The 9,941-nt window shown below is 39.2% G+C and overlaps 1 protein-coding gene across 1 annotated transcript in view; it reads left to right on the top strand.

Moving 5' to 3' along the window:
- The first annotated feature begins 2,113 nt into the window (after window positions 1-2,113).
- Window positions 2,114-9,941, top strand: part of ENTPD1 (ectonucleoside triphosphate diphosphohydrolase 1) — a 107,052-nt gene continuing 99,224 nt past the window's right edge. The window contains exon 1 of the mRNA XM_029932292.1: window positions 2,114-2,132. The gene's annotated coding sequence lies outside the window, so the exon portion shown is untranslated. The remainder of the gene's footprint in view (window positions 2,133-9,941) is intronic.

Consider the following 9,941-nt stretch of genomic DNA (forward strand, 5'->3'; position numbering starts at 1 on the left):
TTGAGGATGGTCTGCAAGAGTATAACTGCAGGACTTAGGTTGGAAAATCAGGAACAATTTCTCTGGAGAAGTGACAGTCATTAGAAAATAAAAATAAAAAAATTTTCAATGTTTAGATTATTTACACAATCCTAACATTCATTCTATGGAATTTTTATTTTACTTTGTATTTATTTGGATTGAACAGACATGAAATTGACTTTTGCTTCAACTTGCAATGTCTGCAGAATAGCCATCTTTTTGCTGAATTCTTTGAAACTCTCTTTGCTACCTTGTCCTCTCAATCCCTTCCCCTGACCTTTCATCTTTATCTCATTTAAAAAATTGTGATAATATTTCCAAGGTGGAACTTTCTGATCATCTAGCCCACTTCTTTTCTGGCCCTCATCGGGCTTATATAGAGAGGGGGATTTTTGGTGAAGTGGTAAAAAGTGACAAATACCCTGTGACAGAACAACGGGAGACCTATAAATATGGAAGTGGTCATATTGGCAGGGGAAGATGCTGAGGTGTCTGGAAACTGGATCCTACTACCACTACTATTTTATAAGAGGAACACCTGATGTAACTCATTAACTAGGGCCCAGGACTGCCAGGATAGGGCAAAGTGAAAGGGAGTGAAAATGAAGGAGACCACAGAGAGGAAGAGAACGCTGATGGCAGGATAGTCCCTGACACAGGGCAGGTGTTCAATAAATGTTTGTTGAGTGAGTGAATGCGCGAATGATGTTCACTAGAGTAAATTGTGCCTGTACTGAGTGATCAGCAGCCTCACAGGAAAGGGCAAGGTGCTGCTTTGCATTAGGCCCTGGACTCACTCTCTCTCCCTCTGTGAGCATGACCATCTACTGATTAGAATTTTTTCTGGCAATTCCTGTGCTTAGGTTTCTAAATGCTAAGGGGTCAGGTAAGAATACATACCATGCTTTCTCAAGATGGGGGAAATGTCAGATATGAATGAAATAAAGGAGAGGAAGCAAACACAGGACAGACAGGGGTGGGTGCTGGGACTGAGCATTCAGGGTTGGGTTCATCTGACTTGATCAGACCAGGGGTCACTGTCTGGAGGCTAAGATAACATCATCTTTCTGCACCAAAACCGGATGCAGCAGTCAGTTGTCTGAGAACCGAGGAGTCCTGCGTGACCAGAGTCATGAAAGGCTGGTTTAGGCACGGAAATACATAACGCTGTTGGTGACAGCCCGAGGACCTATTTCTTCTCACCTCAAACTAAATCTCACTGTAAGTAGGCTGGACATAATCATAATGACTTCTTGGGTATTTTGAGTGGCTACCCAGAAGGGTAAGACATGAAATGGATCAGATTTATATTTAATTTTTTAATGGCAATTTGAGGGAGATCAGAATAGCCACTCAAGCTCAGCACATATGCAAAACACTGGAATAGGTGCTATGGGATATGAAAGGGTATGGATGAGGAGGAGAGAAAAAGAATTTGGAGTCAGACTTAAGAATTTGAAGTCAATTCTAGGTTTTATATATATATTAGATCTTATTATATATATATATAATAAGATCTATTACACATAAGAAGCCAGCAACGCAAGGCATTGAGCAATGCCAAGTAACTTGGCACTTGTGAGAAGACAATTATGCTTTCAGAATTTGGAGGAAGCAGACTTAGCTGGAAGACTAAAGATTTAAGGTTTGAACTAGACCTTGAAGGATGAGCTGGGAGAATCACCAAGGCTAACTAGTGCTGTCAAAAGTCTGAAAACTATTACCTTTTCTTGCTCTCCTATTTATTCAGGCTCCGCTGGCCCTCAGTGGGTGATGGGCCTAATGTAAAGGAGATTAGGACTTTGCCTGTCTTTGGCTTTGTCTCCAGGGCTTGTCACCCCTGGCTGATCCCTGCATGGGCGGAGGCAACATGCAGGCTTCCTGTGATAGATGGCCTGGTATTGTGGGCTATTGTTGTCTTCAAAAACTGGGTGTGTGAGCCATGCTCTTACGGTCTTGACCATAAAATTCTGAGGCTATGTGTTCTTTAAAAATATCCCCTGCCTCCTAGGACCAGGAATGTCCAGAATTCAAAGACAAAGACTTATGCCCTTTGGAATCTTGTTTGCTTAGCAAGTGCAACCCTGGATACTTAGGGTTGGTGAAGTGTGGTAAGTTTTTCTTAACTCCAACTTTTCTCAATCTCAGAGCTACTTTCGTTTCTCTGGCAGTGTTCCCTTATAAGGGTGGCACTCTGGAGAAGTGTAAGCATTTTCCCTACTATTATTATTTTCAAATTTCTGGAACCAGCTGTGGCTTACTCCTTCCTGCCCTGCCCTGGTCCCAGAGTTTCTGACTTCTCCCTAAAGACACTTATTTGGAAACTCTTTGAGCCAGTGGAGAATCAACTTAGAGGCGTTTTTACTTTTATACCAATGGGAATATTGTGTGTCATGGGTGGAAAGATTTGAATACGACAATTATCACATTGAGTCTACATAACAAGGTTATTTTCATGTCTTGGCACACAGCCTGAGTTAGCTTTGCTTTGCTGGATGTAGATACAATGAATTCTGTTTGAACAAGAAATCATGTGGAACAAATGCTTTTCCAAAACCTTGTCCATTTAGCAGTTACTTCAATAAAGATATGCTTCAGCAAGGGATTTTGTATAACAGCTGTGTTTAAACACCTATCTGAACATTTTTAAAAATGGACTTTTTATTTTAGAGTAGTTTTTTGATGTATAGGGAAGTTGTGAAGATAGCATAGAAAGTTCCCATATACTTCATACCGCTCCCTCCTATAAGTATTAACATCTTAAATTAGTATGATACATTTGTTACAATCCATGAACCAATACTGATACATTATTGTTACTAAAATTCATACTTTATTCAGATTTCTTTAGTTTTTATGTAATGTTCCCCTTCTGTTCCAGGATCCCATATTTCATGTAATCCTCATATCTTCTTAGGCTCCTCTTGAATGGGATATATATATAATTTTTTTTTTTTTTTTTTACTTTCCTTATTTTTAATGACCTTGACAAGTTTGAGAAGTACTGGTCAGGTGTTTTATAGAATGTTCTTCAATTGAGATTTGTCTGACACCTTTCTCATAATTATACTGGGGTTATGCAGTTTGGGAGGAAGACCACAGATATGAAGTGTCAGTTTCATCACATCACACCCAGGGCATGCGCTATCAGCATGACCTATTACCGTTGATGTTATCTTGGTCACCTGGCTCAGGTAGCGTTTGTCAGATTTCTCCACTGTGAAATCACCTTTTCTTCTTCCCTGCCCATAGTTCAGTCTTTGGAAGGTAGTAACTATGTGGAGCTCGTGCTTAATGCGTGTTAGGCTCTATCACCTAGAGGGCAGAATATCTACACAAATTATTTGGAATTCTTCTTGTCAGAAGACCTGTCTATTCTCCCTCATTTATTTATTCAATAATTTATAGCAGTATAAACTCATCGATATTTATTTTATACTTTCAGTTAAAACTGAATACTATTTTATTTTGTGCTCAATTTCTTACAGTTTTGGCTATTGGCTCCTGTGTCAGTTTCATCTACACTGTCACTGGGGAGTTTTTTGATCACTCCCTTACTTTCTGGCACCATGAGATACTCCAGACTAGCCTTGTGTATTTCCTACCCCAGTCCTAGGATCAGCCATTTCTTCAGGAGTTCTGGTTCCTTTTATTGGAGATTGGTGTTAGGATACAAAGATCTAGGGGCTTGTTGTGCTTCATGCTACTTGAGTATCATTGGTTCGAGGCCCTCTCAGCTGACAGAGCAAGGAAGTGTTTATGTACTCTAAATCTTGTATATATACACAACTGTAAATATTGCTATATTAAGCAGTCTAGATGTTAAAGTAAACTTCATGAGTTCATACTGATGTCTCCAACTATAATGCATTACCATGTGGGTCATTCCAGACACCTCCCCTTGCCTTTGTGACCTTCCACCCCAATAGTAGGGGCACGGACTCCTGCCACTATCCATTTACTTAAGTGTACATAATTCAGTGGGCTCTGAATTATGAATCTGTAACCCTATGGGAAGCTTTATCAAGTAGAGCAATGGACTTTTATACAGTTCCTTTTGCTTTTAGTATTGCAAACTTCACTTCTTTCCAAAGTCAGCACCCTTTTCTCCTCAGGTCATACTTTACCACCCATTCCCCTCTCTCAACATGGCCCCAGTCCCACAGCTATTGATGAATATATAGAATTGCTTTAAATTTGGGACAGGAGGGGTGGGGAGAGATCCTTTGTGCTATAGGATGGAAGGGACTTCTGCTTTCATTCTCCTCAGGTGCCTTGGGTTTACTTCTGAAAAACAAAAGGATGCTGTTGGAGGGTAAAAAACAGGAGACACAGAAGAGAAGATAATGTTTTGTTTAGTCTAAACATAGATTTAGCATATAAGTGAATAGGAAAGAAATTCATACTTGTTGAATGCCAGCCATGTCCTAGAGTCCCTCTTGGGGGTTCTCACATATTTTTCCTTTTTTCCCCCTTACAGTGATATAGATTAAATATATAGATTTAAAATCTATGATATAAATTAAAAACGAAATCTTGAGGCACCTGGGTGGCTTAGTTGGTTGAGTGTCTGACTATTTTAGCTCAGGTCATGATCCCAGGGTCTTGGGATTGAGCTCCGCACTGGGCTCCACACGCAATGTGGAGCCTGCTGGGTTCTCTCTCTCTTTCTCTCTCTCTCTTTCTCCCTCCATCTGTCCCTCTCCCCACGCCTGCACCCACTTTCTCTCTCAAAATAAATAAGTAAATAAATAAATCTCTTAATAAAGCAAATAAATAAAACCAAATCTTTATTTTACATATAAAGGAACTGAGGTTCAGAGAGGCTTATTAACTTGTCTAAGATCACACAGTAAGAATTTGAACCTAGATCTCCTTAACTCTGAAGCTTTGGCAGCACGTTAAAATCATCTAGGCCTTTGGGGTGCCTGGCTGGCTTAGTCAGTAGAACAGACAACCCTTGATCTCAGTGTCTTGAGTTCAAGCCCCAAGTTGTAAGTGGAGTCTAGTTAAAAAAAAAAAGTCATCTGGGCTTTTGAAAAAGAAAACAAATAAACAAAAAACTTTGCCTGAGCCCTATCCCAGACAAGTTAAATCCCAGTCTCTGAGGGTAAGGATGGGCATTAGCATTTTTAACTGCCCCAGTTGATTGTAATGTGCAAGTCAAGGTTGAGAATTGTGGCTCTGCTTGGAGAGACAGGCTCTCTCCTACTTTTCTTCTAAAAGAAGGGAAGGGGCATTTTCTGACCCAATGTGCATTCTAAATACTCTCGGAGCACTTTTAGATCCACCTCTATTCCCTATTTCCTACTTCTTACAGAGGTTCTTACCATTTCTGAATAAATGTAAGCAGGCAGACAAAGTCAGAGGAGAGGTTATTATTGATGGAAGAGAAGTAGAAAAATTCAATCCAGTAAAGTTAATCTGTGTTACTCTTTTCAAGACACGTATGTATAGTGCTGATAGATTGTCAAAGCACAATGCCAAATAGTGTCAAGAAAATTTGTATGATTTTCAAAATGTGCTGGCAGATTTTGTTTGCTGAATATTCACACACCAATACCAGATAGTACTGACTTAATATCTTGGATTATATGGAGTGAAACAAGATGGAGCCTAGGTCTATTGCTGGTGGGAAAAAAGTATATGAGTTCCTGAGATTAGATCTGTTAATTGCCACAGGAGATATAACATTGTACCACTTGATTTTCAAAGTACTATAATTTGCCATGCTTGTGGCATCCCTATCAATTATCAAACATTCTTTTACAGTTTCCTTTTAGCCTTGAAAGCAGCTATGAGCAAGGACTATTTAAAAAAAATCAAAAGGGCATTGTGCTTTGAACACTGTGTCATATATTATGGAGAATATTTTATTTTTTTAATTAAAAAGATTTTTATTTATTTATTTTAATTAAAAAGATTTTTAATGTTTATTTATTTTTGAGAGAGAGAGACAGGCACAAGTGGGGGAGGGAAGAGAGAATCCCAAGCAGGCTCCAGGCTCTGAGCTGTCAGCACAAAGTCTGACATGGGGCTTGAATTTACGAATGGCAAGATCATGACCTGAGCCAAAGCTGGCCGCTCAACCCACTGAGCCACCCAGGCACCCCTATGAAGAACATGTTGGTATATTCAAATATAATAAAAATGAAATGGATAAATGCAGGCATTCTTGCGATTGGCAAAACATGTCATTTTTCTAATAGTTACCCATGATGTTTATTTTAAGATCTATGAAACCAGAGTATCTCCTTCCATGAATTTTATCAATCGACTTCTGTTTTATTTATTTTTTAAATGTCTTATTTATTTTTGAGAGAGAGAGAGAATGCACACAAGTGGGGGAGGGGCAGAGCGAGAGGGCGACAGAGGATCTGAAGCAGGCTCTACGCTGCTGACAGAGGTGAGCCTGATCTGAGGCTTGAACTCATGAATTGTTAGATCATGACCTAAGCGGAACTCAGATGTTCAACTGACTGAGCCACTCAGGTGCCCTAGACTTCGTTTTAATGTAGAAGTAGAAACAGTGTGGAGACCAGGATTCCCATCCTGCATCCATTCTGCCAACTTCCTTCCATATCACCAGCTATCAGTGATGCAGATGCTTCCATCACTACTCCAATTTCTGTGATTCTGGATTGCTTGGTTATTGTTGGGTGTATAGAGGATCCCTCAAGCTGTCAAACCACACTGTGGATATTGCACATTAGAGAGAGTGTTGCATTGTTGTGCCACAACTGCACAGTGAATGTCTTTTTCTGGTTTACACTGGAATAACAGCTTTTTAGCTTTGACCAGTTTGTTGTTCAGTTACTTTATTTGTCTCGCAGATGATCTCTTTCTTCTGTTTGCTCCTCAGACAAAATGCTCAGCCTATTTTGTGATGATCATCTTGCCAGATCATAGCAGTTTTTTCTACTGAACCTTGCTATCTTTCAGCCCCAAGTCAGTTTTTGCATATGGGTTACTGACTCAGTGAATAGTCAGCTGTTGTTCTTGAAGACCCTGGAGCAATTCTCTCATATAATTATTGCATATCATCAGGTAATATCCCACTTTTTGCCTCAGAGTCTTTTTTTTTTTTCTAGTAGTCTCCACATCCAGTGTGGAGTACAACACAGGGCTTGAACTCACAACCTTGAGTTCAAGACCTGAGCTAAGATCAAGAGTCAGATGCTTATCCAACTGAGCCACCCAGGTGCCCCTGAGATTCTTTTTAATCAGAAAATTTCAAACACTCAAAATGGAGAAGCTAAATCAAATGATGTACCCCTCCTCTAACTTCTGCCGTGGTCACCTCATCCCTACTCTTGTTTCAGCTCTGCCTTACTTATTCCTCCTCTTCTTGAAGTGAATTTAAGATTTCTCTGAACATAGTTCAGTGTATCTGCAAAGGGTAAGGATTTCTGAAAAATTATAGACACAATACCAAAACACATTTTATAAATGAATAGTTCTTTAACATTATAAAATAATATCCAAATATTGTTCAATTTCTTCAATTGTCTTGGAGTTTCTTGTAAATTGGCTTAACTCAGAATTTTGAGGTCCAGATAGTACATTTGGGTTACTGTATCTTTTAAATCTCTTTTATTCTATAGGGACCTCATCCTCTCTTGTCTTTCCTGCAATTTATCTGTTAAAAGAAATTGAATTGTTTTGTGGTATTTCCTCCAGATTAAATTATTCTGATTGTATTCCTGAAGTATCTTCTAACATGGTTTTCTGTGCCCTATATTTCCTGTGAACTTGAAGTTAAATTGAGAGGCTTCAATTTTTTGGCAATACTTCAGAAGATGTGTGTGCTTCCATCAGGAGGCCTTTAAAGCGTGTTTGTACCTCCTTTTGTGATGTCATCAGTCACTGATGATTATTATGTAGCTTCATCACTTAGATGTTTGTACAGTGATGATACTCCAATGCTATCAATTTGATTCTTTCATTATCTGGAATACTTCAAGGAGAAACTTTCCTTTATCAGCTATTTGGTTTTTGTGTGGTACAGTTTGTGCAGCAAAGGCATATTGAGTGTTGGTATTTCCTTTTTTAATTTGTTTTCTGAATAATGAATTGGTTTCTAAAATGAGAAATGATTCCTTTAGATTATCATTATGAACACATAGGTACCAACATATCTGATGTGTTTCTATCCATTGCAGTTATTTCTTATTGCTGTTCAGTTTTACTACTTTGGCTAGTAGGAGCCACTTGAAGTTGGTTTCTGAGTCCTTTTGACACAACCTTAGTAGTTTTATTTATTTATTTTTAAATAGTTTATTGTCAAATTGGTTTCCATACAACACCCAGTGCTCTTCCCCACAAGTGCCCTCCTCCATCACCACCACCGACACAACCTTAGTAGTTTTAGATAGCACCTTTGCTTTCTGATATGACAGAATATTCCATTCTCATATACTTACCGCTCAGGCTTGGAATCAGCCATTTTCCAAAAAAACTTTGGTTCATTGTAGTGGAAAATAGTATTTAGACATCACAATCTTGTGCTGAGGTAGAAGGTATTAATTTAGTAAAGACCTACAGGGAACGAGTGAATGAATTGTGTGGATATTTGGGAGAATAGCATTCCAGGCAGAAGGAACAGCAGGTGCAAAAAATATGAGGCTGGAACAGAGGGATCAAGAAGAGGAAAGTAGTGAGAAAGAAAGAGGGGTCATTGGGAGCAGACCAGGTAGGGCCTTGTAGGCTATCTGAAGGACTTTAGGTTTGCTTGGCATAAGTGGAGCCATTGGAGGGTTTTGAGCAGAGGAATGAGGAATAATCTTTTGTTTTAATTGAATCGCTATGGGTGCTGGGTTGAGAATGGACTGAACAGGCTTAAAAGCAGTATCTGGCAGACCAGTGAGAAGGCTATCACAACAAACCAGGTGAGAGGTGATGTGGCTAAGGCTGGTGTGGTAGCAGTGGAGATGATGAGAAAGAGTAGGTGCTAGATAAATTTTGAAAATGGAAACCACAGAATTTGCTGAATCATCTGACTTGGAATATGAGGAAAGAGGGCTCAATATGACTTCAAGGTTTATGTCCTGAGCTATAAGTGAAACCATAAAACATCATGATAATATGAGTGGCATCTCTTCTTTGGGTCAGTGCTGTGTTGGGGGAAGGACAGTAGAGGGGTCATGGAAAGCCCCACAGATGACTAGATACTTAATCTGAGTCATGAAGTATATGTAGGAGGACCAGGTGAACAAAAGAGGAAAGAGCATTCTGAGCAGAGGGAGCGACTGAGGAAGTAGGAGGTGAAGTTTGGGAAGGTGGGTGTCTTGCATCAGTACAACTTATGTAAGTGCGGAGTCCTGAAATGACTATGGGTTTGGAATTATGATTTGTTTTTGGGGTACAGGGATCTATGGCAGGAAGTGAGTCTAGGTAGGTAGAGGGGGACCTTATATATTTTAGGATAAGAATTTGAATTTTGCTTTATGGATGATAGGAGACTAGAACTTTTTATGCCTGGGAATGTCATTATCAGGTTACACTTCAGAAAGATCATCTGGGCAGTTCAGTGAGAGAGACTGAAGGTATAGAAAAAATGAAACTTCAGTCATTTTAAGAATTTATCAAAGATCACTTTATCATTAAAAGAAAGAGAAATATCTTCACTTCTTCCTAACAACTCCCTCTGTCTCTGAGTGCAGTTTTAATTTTCTACTTCTCATTACAAGTACCACTAACATGAATAATTATAATAATTTTTAAATTCAGAAATAAGATTTCTTTTTTAAGATAAACTCCCAGGCATTTATTTTTTTTCCATAATATTTTATTGTCAAATTGTTTTCCATACAATACCCAGTGCTCTTCCCCATAAGTGCCCTCCACCATCACCACCACCTATTTTCCCCCCTCCCCCTTCCCCTTCAACTCTCAGTTCATTTTGAGCATTCAATAGTCTC

This window comes from Suricata suricatta, chromosome 2 (assembly GCF_006229205.1).
Source record: "Suricata suricatta isolate VVHF042 chromosome 2, meerkat_22Aug2017_6uvM2_HiC, whole genome shotgun sequence".
In the NCBI taxonomy this organism is placed as follows: domain Eukaryota; kingdom Metazoa; phylum Chordata; class Mammalia; order Carnivora; family Herpestidae; genus Suricata; species Suricata suricatta.